The sequence below is a fragment of the Macrobrachium nipponense genome, chromosome 11 (assembly GCF_015104395.2).
Source record: "Macrobrachium nipponense isolate FS-2020 chromosome 11, ASM1510439v2, whole genome shotgun sequence".
In the NCBI taxonomy this organism is placed as follows: domain Eukaryota; kingdom Metazoa; phylum Arthropoda; class Malacostraca; order Decapoda; family Palaemonidae; genus Macrobrachium; species Macrobrachium nipponense.
In genome coordinates this window covers 29,597,976-29,610,475 of record NC_061087.1, presented here as the reverse complement: position 1 = coordinate 29,610,475, position 12,500 = coordinate 29,597,976, and the positions used below count along the sequence as shown (strand labels likewise).

The following is a 12,500-nucleotide window of genomic DNA, read 5'->3' as shown; positions in this document are numbered from 1 at the left end:
CTAAAATGTGGGAACGCGGACGAGGAACTCTTGCCTTTTAAGAAAACGTCCTCAAAATGATATATTACGGAGATAGAAAGCGTGTATTTTTTTTTTATGTTCTTCTAACGCTGGGAAGTACAATTTATTTAGGAGCGAGATGGTTCTCTTTACAAGATGTTGAATCGGGTCTCATAATATACAAGCAGCTGGGTATGGATGTCAGTTGCTTCTTTTCAAAGTTGACGGCTTTCAAGTTTAAATTACTCTCCTATATTTTTCTTTGTTCTTTCTTTTATTATTTTCATTTATTTATTTATTTATTTATTTGTTTATTTTCTGGCAGCTATTTTCATAACCTGCAAGGGTATTCATTTCGTTATAATGGCACATAATGGCACAGGAAGGGGTCAATATAGAGACAGGAATATTAAACACAGAGGTAGATCCTCCATTGAGGATTTTAAAAAAATCATTATAATTATGAAAAATATTGCACTGAAGGGTCACAATTACTATGAGTATATAATCAGTATTGGGAATTGACTGAGTTATGAGCATTCAATATTTAATGGATTTTAGTTACAGTTACCTAGGATTCAGAATCAAGAACGACAAACAAATGGCAGCTTAATTTTTTACAAAACTTGCCACGGCAACTGAATGGAAGTGAAACGTGGGTTTCAATGACCGTAGATTTTTATATTATATTTTTTCATTGATGTGTTGCTTTGAATGAAGTCGTAATTGGGTTATATTTATTCAGACATGAGAAGCGAGTGAAAGTGAAACATGGGTTTCAATAACCGTAGACTTTATCATTTTTCCCAGCCACCTTTGCGTCAAATGGTGATGATGATAATCATGATGACTTTAGAATTCCATTCTGCCGAAAATAATAACGTAAAACTCGACCTCCCGACCCGAGGAGAAATCAGTGACCTAACAATGAGTGACGCCTTGACAGAGGAATTAATTGACTGACTGACGGAAAAGAATATTTTCCTTCCATTGCATTCCCACCCAAAAGTCAACAGTGTAACCTACTTCCTGAAAAATAGATGATCTGAAATCCAGACTGTCACTTAGTTGCTCGGTCCTGATTGAACATTCATTTCGGTGTGAGGAAGAGATTGGTCCCTAATTTCATTCTATCTTGGCTAAAGCCAACTAGGTTTGTCCTTAACTTCTAATTCATTTAGGTCATGAGTTTCTCTCTTTATCTTTATCTCGTGCTGGTATGGCCTCACTTTGGCTTTAGATTGATATCAATGGCCATTTTAGCTACGTCATAATCTCACACATTCATAATTTCGTTCTAACTTGGCTAAAGCCAACTAGGTTTGTCCTTAACTTCGAATTCGTTTTGTTCATGAGTTTCACTTTATTCTCATTTCCTATTGGTATGGCCTCACTTTGGCTTTATATTTATATTTCAATGGTCATTTTAGCTACGTCATAATCTCACATTCATCACAGTTCAAACCCGTCCCCCTCGACTTATTTCCGTACGTTGGTGTTAGCATTTTAAGTCTGGCATGCCCTCACTTCACACCCATTTCGCATCTCAACATTCTTTTTTTCTATACTAATTCCAGATCCACCTTAGCTCCGAGTCTAAATTCGTCCTCATTCCATTTCTTGTTGTTTGTTTGTATGGTGCTTTTACGTTGCACGGAACCAGTGGTTATTCAGCAGCGGGACCAACGGTTTTACGTGACTTCCGAACCACGTCGAGAGTGAACTTTTATCACTGAAATACACATCTCTCACACCTCAATGGAATGGCCGAGAATCGAACCCGCGACCACCGAGGTGGGACGCTAATACCAAACCAACTACGCCGCCGCTGAGGCGCTTACCTCATTCCATTTCAATTTTAGAGCCGGGTAATTAGCTTCCTCACAAGACACCTACACTGACCTACCTTCCTTTCTCTCCATCACCACCAGCCAGGGTAAAAAAAAAAAAAAAAAAAAAAAAAAAAAAAAAAAAAAAAAAAAAAAAAAAAAAAAAAAAAAAAACTTTCGGGAGATTACAATCGCACAGGCAAACAAGAGGTGATCTGGATGCCTCAGATCCACTCTCGTATGCCGTGTGAAATTGTCGAGCACGGCGCTAGGCAATATTTGTCGGTAAAACATGCCTGTTTGTTTTCGGAGCACAAACGCTTCGGATAAGATGCTTCTCGGAGTTCAGTGAAATCTGGCTTGGGAGAGTGGACTGTGTATTATAACAGTCTCTTGGGGACTACATGAATTCAGTCTCCGTAGATGATATGTGAGTATGCTAACTTACAAGATACTTAGCCAAAACATAATCATTTCTTGGTGAAAACGAATTATTTTGCTTTTGAAAAATGTAAGTAAAACCATTTCAGACATTGTACTTTGCGCGTTTGCCTTTTAAAATAAAGTTTGATCTAATAACCAGTTTCGCATATAACTAAAGTGTCCGACAGAGTATTATACATACATACATAAATACACATATTATATATTGCTTTAGGGATAACCGTAAAGATCGATATGTTATATATATCAAAGTCCTAGAAGCTTCAGTGATTAGAATACAGATATACTTAATCGCTAAGTATAGACACTTCGTCATATCACATCTGAGGTAATTTCCTGTAGAAATAAAAAGGGTATAGTTTAAATTTTACGAGTTCTGTTGCCATAATTAAACACCAATTACAGTAATAATGATTTGTTCAGTGCATCATTATAGCCATAAAAACGACCTGAAGTTACTTCAGTATCTCTAATTACCCACGAACCTTACGTAACCTTATGTGACTTTATGTAGTCTTCATTGTTTTCGAAAAATGTTTAAAAAAATATATTTTTCTTAAACATTGTATCTTGAATGTTTGGGGGGGGGACTCGAGATGTTGTCTAATGAACCATAGACCTCCTTTGACGAGGAAACTCGACGTCAAGATCATTATCTGACTAAAGAAAAGGAGTACTGGGGGGGCGGGAGGAGGGGGAAGAACCTGTTGTCTTTCTGAAAGAAACCTACACACACACAATAAAAGCTGGCTGGTGTCCTACGACGGGTATTAGTATTCCTGCGATGCGTAAACTGCACCAAGGACGTGTCCGGCCTCCTACAGAAGGACAGGAGAAAAGAAAACACGAGGACGCTATAACAAAAAGTCAACATTGGCACTCAGTGGCACTCAAAGTCGGGGAAAGTCCTGATTTGTGATAGAGCTTAGCGCCTCCCCCCCCCCGCCCCCTCACCCAGATCAGGGGTCCAGGAGTATAACCCACCCCATACCAGACCCTCCCCACGGCAGCTTTGGGGGGATTCGGCAAAGACATTCCAGTAGTTTTAGGCTTCTAAAATTGACAGCTACAAGACTCGTTTCCCAGAGTAGCTCGGGAACACCTTCTACCCACCAAAGAGACAGAGATATATACTTCTCTCTCTCTCTCTCTCTCTCTCTCTCTCTCTCTCTCTCTCTCTCTCTCTCTCTAAAGTATCAGGCTATGTTCTACCCACCAAATAGAATCAAAAATAAGTCTTTCTCTTTCTCTCTCGGAACTAACCACCTTCCCCCCACCAGAGACAAGAATCTCTCTCTCTCTCTCTCTCTGCTCTTCTCTCTCTCTCTCTCTCTCTGTTATGGGAAAAGGGACGCGCGTGCCCCAAAAGCTTCATAAAATAAGTTATGCCGTTTATCAGAGGACAAATATTTACATGGCTCGCTAATACTGTTAGGGGATATATACACACACACACATACACCAGACAAACGCCACTTGGGGAACTTTTGTGTGTGACGTATGTGTTTGTTTGGACATGTATATACATACACAGACACATAATATATATATATATATAATAATATTATATATATATATATAAATATATATGTGTGTGTGTCTGTGTATGTATATACATGTCCAAACAAAACACATACGTCACACACAAAAGTTCCCCAAGTGGCGTTTGTCTGGTGTATGTGTGTGTGTGTGTATATATCCCCAAATAACAGTATATATATATATATAGTATATATATATATAGATAGTATATATATATAGTATAATATATATAATATATATATATATACAGTGTGTGTGTGTATATATCCCCTAACAGTATATAATAGATATATATATATATATATATATATATATATATATATATATATATATAGATATATATATATATATATTTGCATTTATTCAGTTCCATTCATTTTCACTCAACTAAAGTCCACCTTTCCTTCACGATCATTCTTCCTCTCCTTTCCTTTCCTACTCCCTCTCTTCTTCTTCTTCTTCTTCTTCTTCTTCTTCTTCTTTCTTCTTCTCATATTCATCAGCTTCCCACTAAGCTTCATAATCTCCGATCGCTCATTTTGTCTCTCTCTCTCTCTCTCTTCCTCCCAAGTCAATGAAGGAAGAGGGTCGGATTATTATTTTCCCCCAAGATCTTTTGATCGGTCTCTCTCAGCATCATTCTCCTGTCGCCAGATTAACTCGCTGGCTTTGGAAGGAGGAGGAGGAGGAGGAGGAGGAGGAGGAGGAGGAGGAGGGGAGGAGGAGGAGGACGATGCTCCATTTATAGAGAATTATTTATTCAAGAATCATTCATCAGCGACGTTTGAAATTCAAGTCGACTGTCTGGGTAAATTAGAGTTTTATTTTTATCTTTGTGTTTGCGTCCGTTACCTGAGTGAACAAATTTTTTTACCGTAACCCGAGTGCAAAATTGTTTTTTTTCTTTGCTCTTTTTGTGGCCGTTACCCGAGTGATTTTTTTTTTCGTCCGTTACCCGAGATTTTTTTTTCCGTTACCAAAGTTAAATGGTTCTTTTACGTTTGCAAACCCAGTGAATTCTTTGTCTAAATAAATAACAAGAGATTTAATTTAGTACGTTACTTCATACCGTTAGGTTTTTTATCCAGCTTTCTATCTTTCAGTACTAACCTGAAGGACTTGACGTACTTATTTATATCATCATTATTATTAATTATATTATATATATATATATATAGATATAGATATATAGGATATATATCATATCATATATATATATATATAATATATATATATATATCTATATATATATATATATATAATATATATATATATATAGATAGAAATATATATATATATATATATATATATATATATATATATATATATATATAACTAAGTGTTAACGCATTACGCGTTATAAACCACATAATTAACAATCTTTAACATTCTCACTTTCCGATATATACATTTATTTCATCATCAACCACTAATAATAAAAAACTTTAAAAAAAAAAAAAGTCAGGTTTCAACTTACCGCCTGACCACCGACTCGTCTCATTATCACTTGGCTTTACTGCACATTACCTGCAAAAAGAAAAAAGGAAGAAAGAAATGAGTGGCCTGCTTTAACTGTAAATTGGATTTGAATGTAATATTTAGAGTCAAAGGTCAATCGCTGGGACCTATAGTAGATTCACATGAACCGAGTATCTGATGTCTAGGCCAGTCCCTTACGACGCTCCTGATTGGTTGTTGATAAAGCCAATCACAGGGCTGGAAACTCTCAGTCTCTCTCGAGGGTTTACACAGGCAGGATGTACGTTCCACCTCTCCTGAGGGATATACTTTTGAAAGACGTATCCCTCAGGAGAAGAGGAAAATACATCCTGCCTATATGAACTCTCGAGGGAGACTGCGGGTTTCCAACCCTGTGACTGACATATCAACAGCCAATCAGGAACGTCGGAAGGGACTGGAAAAGACGTCAGATGCATGGTTGATGTGAATCTACTTATATAGTATGATGAGGTCACGCAGCGCTGAAAGGGAAGCTGTCAGAAATGAAAGGGGTCACAGCTTGAGGTCTAAGGGACGCCTCAAAGAACTTTAAGTGATGCCTAAAGTGTACCTTTTGAGGTGCACTGTGGGCACTATTCCCTTAAAGGATTTACCTGTAAATGGGAGGAAGGAATTGATTTACCTGTTTTGATAAGACAAAAAAACGAATAAAAACTGAGGTACTGTGTACAAAAGAAAATTGTTTTTTTAAATTCAATTAGTTGTTGAGAACCTATTGCGTTTGTTGCATTTTTCTATTCTGACATTTAATCTTTCGTTCAAAACTTTTATCATAGATCAATAGAAGACTTAACAATGAATATTGTAGCACAAAGGTGACCTTCCATTATTCATAAGAGGCATTTTAGAGGAAAAAATTAACGATTAAAAATTCTTATTTATTTATTTATTTTTTTGAAATGACATTACAGATTTGTCAGTCCACAGCCGGCCCGATTATCCGATTATCAAGGTGGACAACTGCATACAAATAAGCGTTTCCATGCACACAAGCAAACGCTTCCATGCATACAAGCAAATGTTTATTTACAAAGCACGGGAAATCAAGAGTTTTTCAGTAGTCTTTTATAAATTCACATCAGCCAAAGTTTAATTTATATCATAATGATATTTTAGTGCATATGGAAATATCGCTATTTTGAGAAAAACTTAATTTTTAAAAATGAGACGCAAGCATCTCCTATTACTGGAGAAATACACGATATGTGCATGTGTATGTGTGCACTTTAGATGTGCATGTTAAACATAAAAAGTAATTTAAACGTGCATGAAAGTACGAAATGTAAAATAGGTCCCATCTTCACTCTCACCACACAGCACCGCCTCTTTGAAAATACTTAAGCATGAAAATTCTATAATACTACTATATACTATATAATACTATATATATTATATATATATTCTATATATATTATATATATATATATATATATTATATATATTATATATATATATTATTTATATATATATATAATAGCATCGTACGAAAGAGATTCTGTCCTGTGTGTGTGTGTGTAATTTAAGTGTGCACGTAAGTATGAAGAGTAAAATAAGTCCATCTTGCACCTCATCACTCGACAATTCCCAAATCTTAGGGAAAAAAATTGCAATCTCACACAAGCACAAAACGTACATACACACATAAGACGCGCTGTCGTGCATGCGTCAGTGTGTACGTATGTATGTACGTAAGTCTATCCCCCCAAGCGTCTCCGTGCAACACGACCATAACTGAGAACGTAATGCAACTGGAATATTACGACGGTCAGTGGCAGTCAAGGTTATAACTCCATTTGCTTATTTCCCCGTGGAACCTCCTTCTCCTTCGCTCGCTCGCTCGCTGGCTGGCTGGCTGACCCTCTGCCGCAGCGTTGCCAAACCATGACACCACGACTGACCATCCCTATATATTTTTTCCCCAGGAAGGTAGAGAGTCTCACTTGTCTCTGGCAACACTGAGTGAGTGCTTTTTTTTTCAGGTTATTCGGTGATTTTCACTTGTTTCGTCTTCAATATTGCTTTTTTTTATTTTTTTTATTTAGGGAGTCTTGGAAGACAACTGGGTTAAGTGAACAGGGCATGTCACCACAACATTCTCTCTCTCTCTCTCTCTCTCTCTCTCTCTCTCTCTCTCTCTCTCTCTCTCTCTCTCTTCCTTTTCCTCTTTTCTATCTCTCTCTCTCTCTCTCTCTCTCTCTCTCTCTCTCAACTTTTATTCCATTTTGTTTTCAAGTCTCTCTCTCTCTCTCTCTCTCTCTCTCTCTCTCTCTCTCTCTCTCTCTCTCTCTCCGGCGACATAAAGCGATTTAACCCATTCTGATTCGTCGTATCACCTATTCCAGAAATTTATTGCACCGTCAATCTTTATTATGCTGTCTTAATGATGGAGAAGTTCTCAGGAAATCAGATTTATTTTTTATGGTCCCTCTTCAATAATCTAATAATAATAATTAATAATCTAATAATAATAATAATAAATTAATAATAAAATAATAATAATAATAATAATAATAATAATAATAATATGTTGGAAGGAGACCCTCTTTCAACAAGTATTATAGCAATATCTTTCAACAATAATAATAAGTCATTTAAAAAAAATTTTAAAAAGATTATAATAATAATGATGATAATAACAGCTGTTACTTTTTAATCTTTACTATGGCCAAACCTAATTCTAATTTCATTACAGGTCTTGGATTTGTTTTTTTATAATTAAGATTATGTTCATTACTATGGAGTTATTCAATATACATACATATATATATATATATAATATATATATATATATATATATATGTATATGGTATGAATGTATGTATACATACATATATAATATCAGCAGATGGATCCACAGTAATATTTCTTGTTTATCAAGACGAAATATGTTTGCAGAAATATACAAATATATTTCTACGAACATATTTCGTCTTGATAAACAAGAATATTACTGTGGATCCTCCTACTGATTACTTAGATGCACGATACGGTGTTTTTGCAGATTATTGTGAATAAATATAATAAATATATATTATAATATATATATATGTATATTACTAAATAATACAATAATCTAGTCTAGTTTCTTTTCAAACAACCGTAAGACTGTTGATAAAGTAAATAAAGTACATAAAGTACATCAAAAGTAGTGTCGACAGTCCGAGTACAAGAGTAATCTATCCGGTCTATTTCAACAAACGCATGACTTTAGAAGTTCCTAAGCTCGTGTTATAAAACACATATAATAGTACATCAAAAGCAGGTTCGACCGACGAAGCATAGTACAAGAGACTGCCGACAGTCATTCGCGTGTACATTAAAACAGAACCTCACGCGATGCAGTATAGGTCGAGTTAATTAATGGATTTTCTTTTTATAAACTCGAACTCGAAGGACAGGGGTTACTATTTTAGAGAGAGGAGATGAGAGAGAGAGAGAGAGAGAGAGAGAAGAGAGATAGAGAGAATGTAGGTGACAGGAATGTGAAAAAATATTCATTTATAATTTTGAAAAATGTAATGTATTCATACATACCTGTATGTATATATATATATATATATAATATATAATATGCTATAAATGTATATATATATATATACATATATATATATATATATATATATATATATATAATATTTATATAATATCTATAGATATATGTATATAATATGTATATTATACATATATATACGCATACATATAAGTATGTATGTATCCATCCACATCCACAAATATAGGTACAGTTTACAAACCCTATATATGTGTACGTATGTGTATATTAGGTATATATGTTCACATATATACACATACTTGCAGGTATGTATGTATACATACAGTTTATATGTAAAGTACGACCCGTATATATAGTATGTGTATATATATTTTAATATATATTTATTATTTTATATTGACACATTCAGCCACTTTTCCCCAATACCAGATACTTATTCTTACGAAGCAACAACCAAATCTTTTAGTATCACGAGAGAGAGAGAGAGAGAGAGAGAGAGAGAGAGAGAGAGAGAGAGAGAGAGAGAGAGAGAGAGAGAAAGTGTGTCCCAGCCAAGAAGATCCTACTGTAGACATTTATTTTAGTATGGGCCTAACATCCAGCCACCTCCTTTGTATGCAAATTCCATTGGAGCCTACTAAAAAAAGCGTTGCTTTTTCCGTCTCTTCATTTTTTTTTTCCTGGGAAACTTTGGCTGGAGCAGTCATATATGTTTTATGCATATTTCCTCCCCTATTACATTTCCCAAAGACAGCGCGTTCATCTCTCTCCACTCCACCCTCCTTGGAAATGATCCTTGGAAATTATCCGGGATGGAGATGATCATTTCGTGTTTTGGTTTAGTTCCAGAAATGATTGATCATTTCTCTTTCTTATAATCGCCAACGCTACCAGGTAGCTCCACACACCAAGGAGCTATCAGCGACTGCGATATGCTTAGAGCTTCTTCACGAACCGACTGATATGTTCAGTAAAATTAACTGGCGTCGCAGCGACAACGGTCAGTGATACTGTATACTTTTAGCAACATGTCACTTGGGAATTTTTCAATAAACTAATTCTTAACGATATGAAAAGTGGATCATTTTTTATTATAATTTCGAGGCGTATTCTCTGTAGAGCTGAGACTTGCTTCTACAGAGATAGTTTTACAACAAAATGTATTAGAAAAGAGAAGTGAATATTTTCCTGGTATACTAGAATAGAGAAGTGAGTATTTTCCTGGTGTAATAGAAAGGGAATATTTTCTTGGTGTACTAGAAAATAAAGTGAATATTTTCCCTGGTGTACTAGAAAAGAGAAGCGAATATTTTCCTGGTGTACTAGAAAAGAGAAACGAATATTTTCCTTGTATGCCAGACAAGAGAAGTGAATATTTTCCTGGTGTAACAGAAAAGCAAAGGTTAATATTTTCCCTGGCGTACCAGAAAAGAGAAGTGAATATTTTCCCTGGTGTGATGTTTCTCAATGAACTCTTGAGAAACATCACACGCCCTTCCTTATCTCCCTAACCTATGCCACCCAATACTACCCATTTTCACGAGAGACGCATTTAATCGCGCTCCGCCATCGTATAACGTCCAACTACTATGAAGACCCTGGCAATATCTCTTCTCCTCGAATTAAAATAAATAAAAACGAAAGAAAACAACTCGTATATAAGCGACGCCACAAAATTCAAGCGTAACTTGCGGTGAGTGTTTGAGCCTCATTGGCACGCAACTCTCTCTCTCTCTCTCTCTCTCTCTCTCTCTCTCTCCTCTCTCAAGAATAAGCTCGACAAATATCTAAGCTGCATCCCAGACCATCCAAGATTGGAAGATGCATTAGCAATTCTCTGGTAGACATTAGAGGTGCCTCACACTGAGGGACCTGGGGCAACTCGAACGAGCTGTAAGGTCTGTAAGGTAAGGTCTCTCTCTCTCTCTCTCTCTCTCTCTCTCTCTCTCTCTCTCCTGCCTGCCTTGCAATCTGCAATTCCATTGAATTTAGGGACATATCGACTTTTCTCTCGCTTGACTTATGGAGGTTTGTCACGATACGCGTACGGGGACCCAGGCAGTCACCGGTAGATATCTGTTGCTTATTGAGAATAAAACAGAATATACAATCCGGGTCGAAGGACCATTCAGCTTTGAAAGGAAAACTGTAAGTAAAGCAGGTTACAGAGGCGTAACAAGAGGAAAAACCTCGCAATCTCATTATGAAGCAATTGTTAGAAGAGGGGTAAGGAAAGTACGATGAAAGAGGGAATATGAACTGAGGTACAGTAAAGGACTGAGAGGGGTTGCAGTTAGTGGGGCCGAAGGGACGCTGCAAAGAGTCCTAGATAATGCCTACAGTGCGCCGCGCGTGAGGTGCACTGAGAGCACCAAGGCCCCTACGGGGTCTACGGGGTGTTTCTTATAAAATTCTACGATGAAGTGACCTTACCTGACCTATTAATTAGGCTCAAGTTCTCAATTTTTATTTATTTATTTATTTATTTTTTACACAAACAAACTGACAAGACAGACAGACAGACAGTCAGATAGATACTTCTATAATTCTACGACGAAGTGACCTTACCTGACCCATTACTTGGGCTCATTTCTCAATTTTTATTAATTCATTTATTTTTGACACAAACAAACTGACAGACAGACATACAGTTAGATAGATACTTCTTCTGTCATTTGATCAATTCCACGATGCAGTACCGTTACTTTATCCTATACATTCTAATGCTTCATTACTTTATAAATTCGCAGCTTCAAATCCGTCGTGACTTATAATTACCCTTCACGTAATCGACACCAGATGGCCGACTGGTTTATTCGTGGCTTTATCCGTCCGTCCGGACTTTTTCCCGTCCGCCCTCAGTTCTTAAAAACTACCGAGGCTAGAGGGCTGCAATTTGGGATGTCTGATGATTAAAGGGCGGATGAACAACGTACCAATTTGCAGCGCTCTAACTTCAGTGGTCTTGAAGATCCGAGGGCGGACAGAAAAAAATCAGTGGTACCTCGACGTTCCATAATCAAAATTCGTATTCCTTGGCTGCGACAGTCAGTGCCGGGCACTGATTCATCCTGATTAATAAAACATAGGGTTGATTAATTCTTAAAAAATAAAAAAATAAAAATGACGATCATCAGAATATTATTCGTTGCGAAGCGCTTTTCACTCATCGCAATATTCATAGGAGATAATCGTGTGTAATAGTAACGAGATGGTTTCATTCATATGTATATCCCTATGTACGCCGTGTGATGCGTCGACGTTATTAGATATGAGAGAGAGAGAGAGAGAGATCGAGAGAGAGAGAGAGAGAGTTAAATTTCAAAATAATAACAGTGGTTAAGGGTTATTGGGTTTATTGAGAGAGAGAGAGAGAGAGAGAGAGACAATTAAATTTCAAAAATAATGTAGAGAGACAGACTGAGAGAGAGAGAGAGAGAGAGAGAGAGAGAGAGAGAGAGAGAGAATATGCACACGTGTTCTCTTACGACTGAACTCAATGCACCGGCGACTCCATCTGGTGATCGAAGCAGCCGCCCCCCCCTAACCCCCCCCCCCCAAAAAAAAAAAAATTGCTGGAAGAAATTCAATCATCGGTACCACAGCAGTACCAGATCACGCCCTAAAACGCCCATTATTTGCTTACCCCCGCC

General features: G+C 36.7%; 1 protein-coding gene across 7 annotated transcripts in view; it reads right to left on the bottom strand.

Moving 5' to 3' along the window:
- Positions 1 to 12,500, bottom strand: part of LOC135202104 (uncharacterized) — a 438,359-nt gene that overhangs the window by 263,220 nt on the left and 162,639 nt on the right. For 3 of the 7 annotated variants that reach the window (XM_064231603.1, XM_064231446.1, XM_064231520.1), the window contains one exon: positions 5,293 to 5,342. The exons of the other annotated variants lie outside the window; for them this stretch is intronic. The gene's annotated coding sequence lies outside the window, so the exon portion shown is untranslated. The remainder of the gene's footprint in view (positions 1 to 5,292; positions 5,343 to 12,500) is intronic. 7 annotated transcript variants of the gene reach the window in all.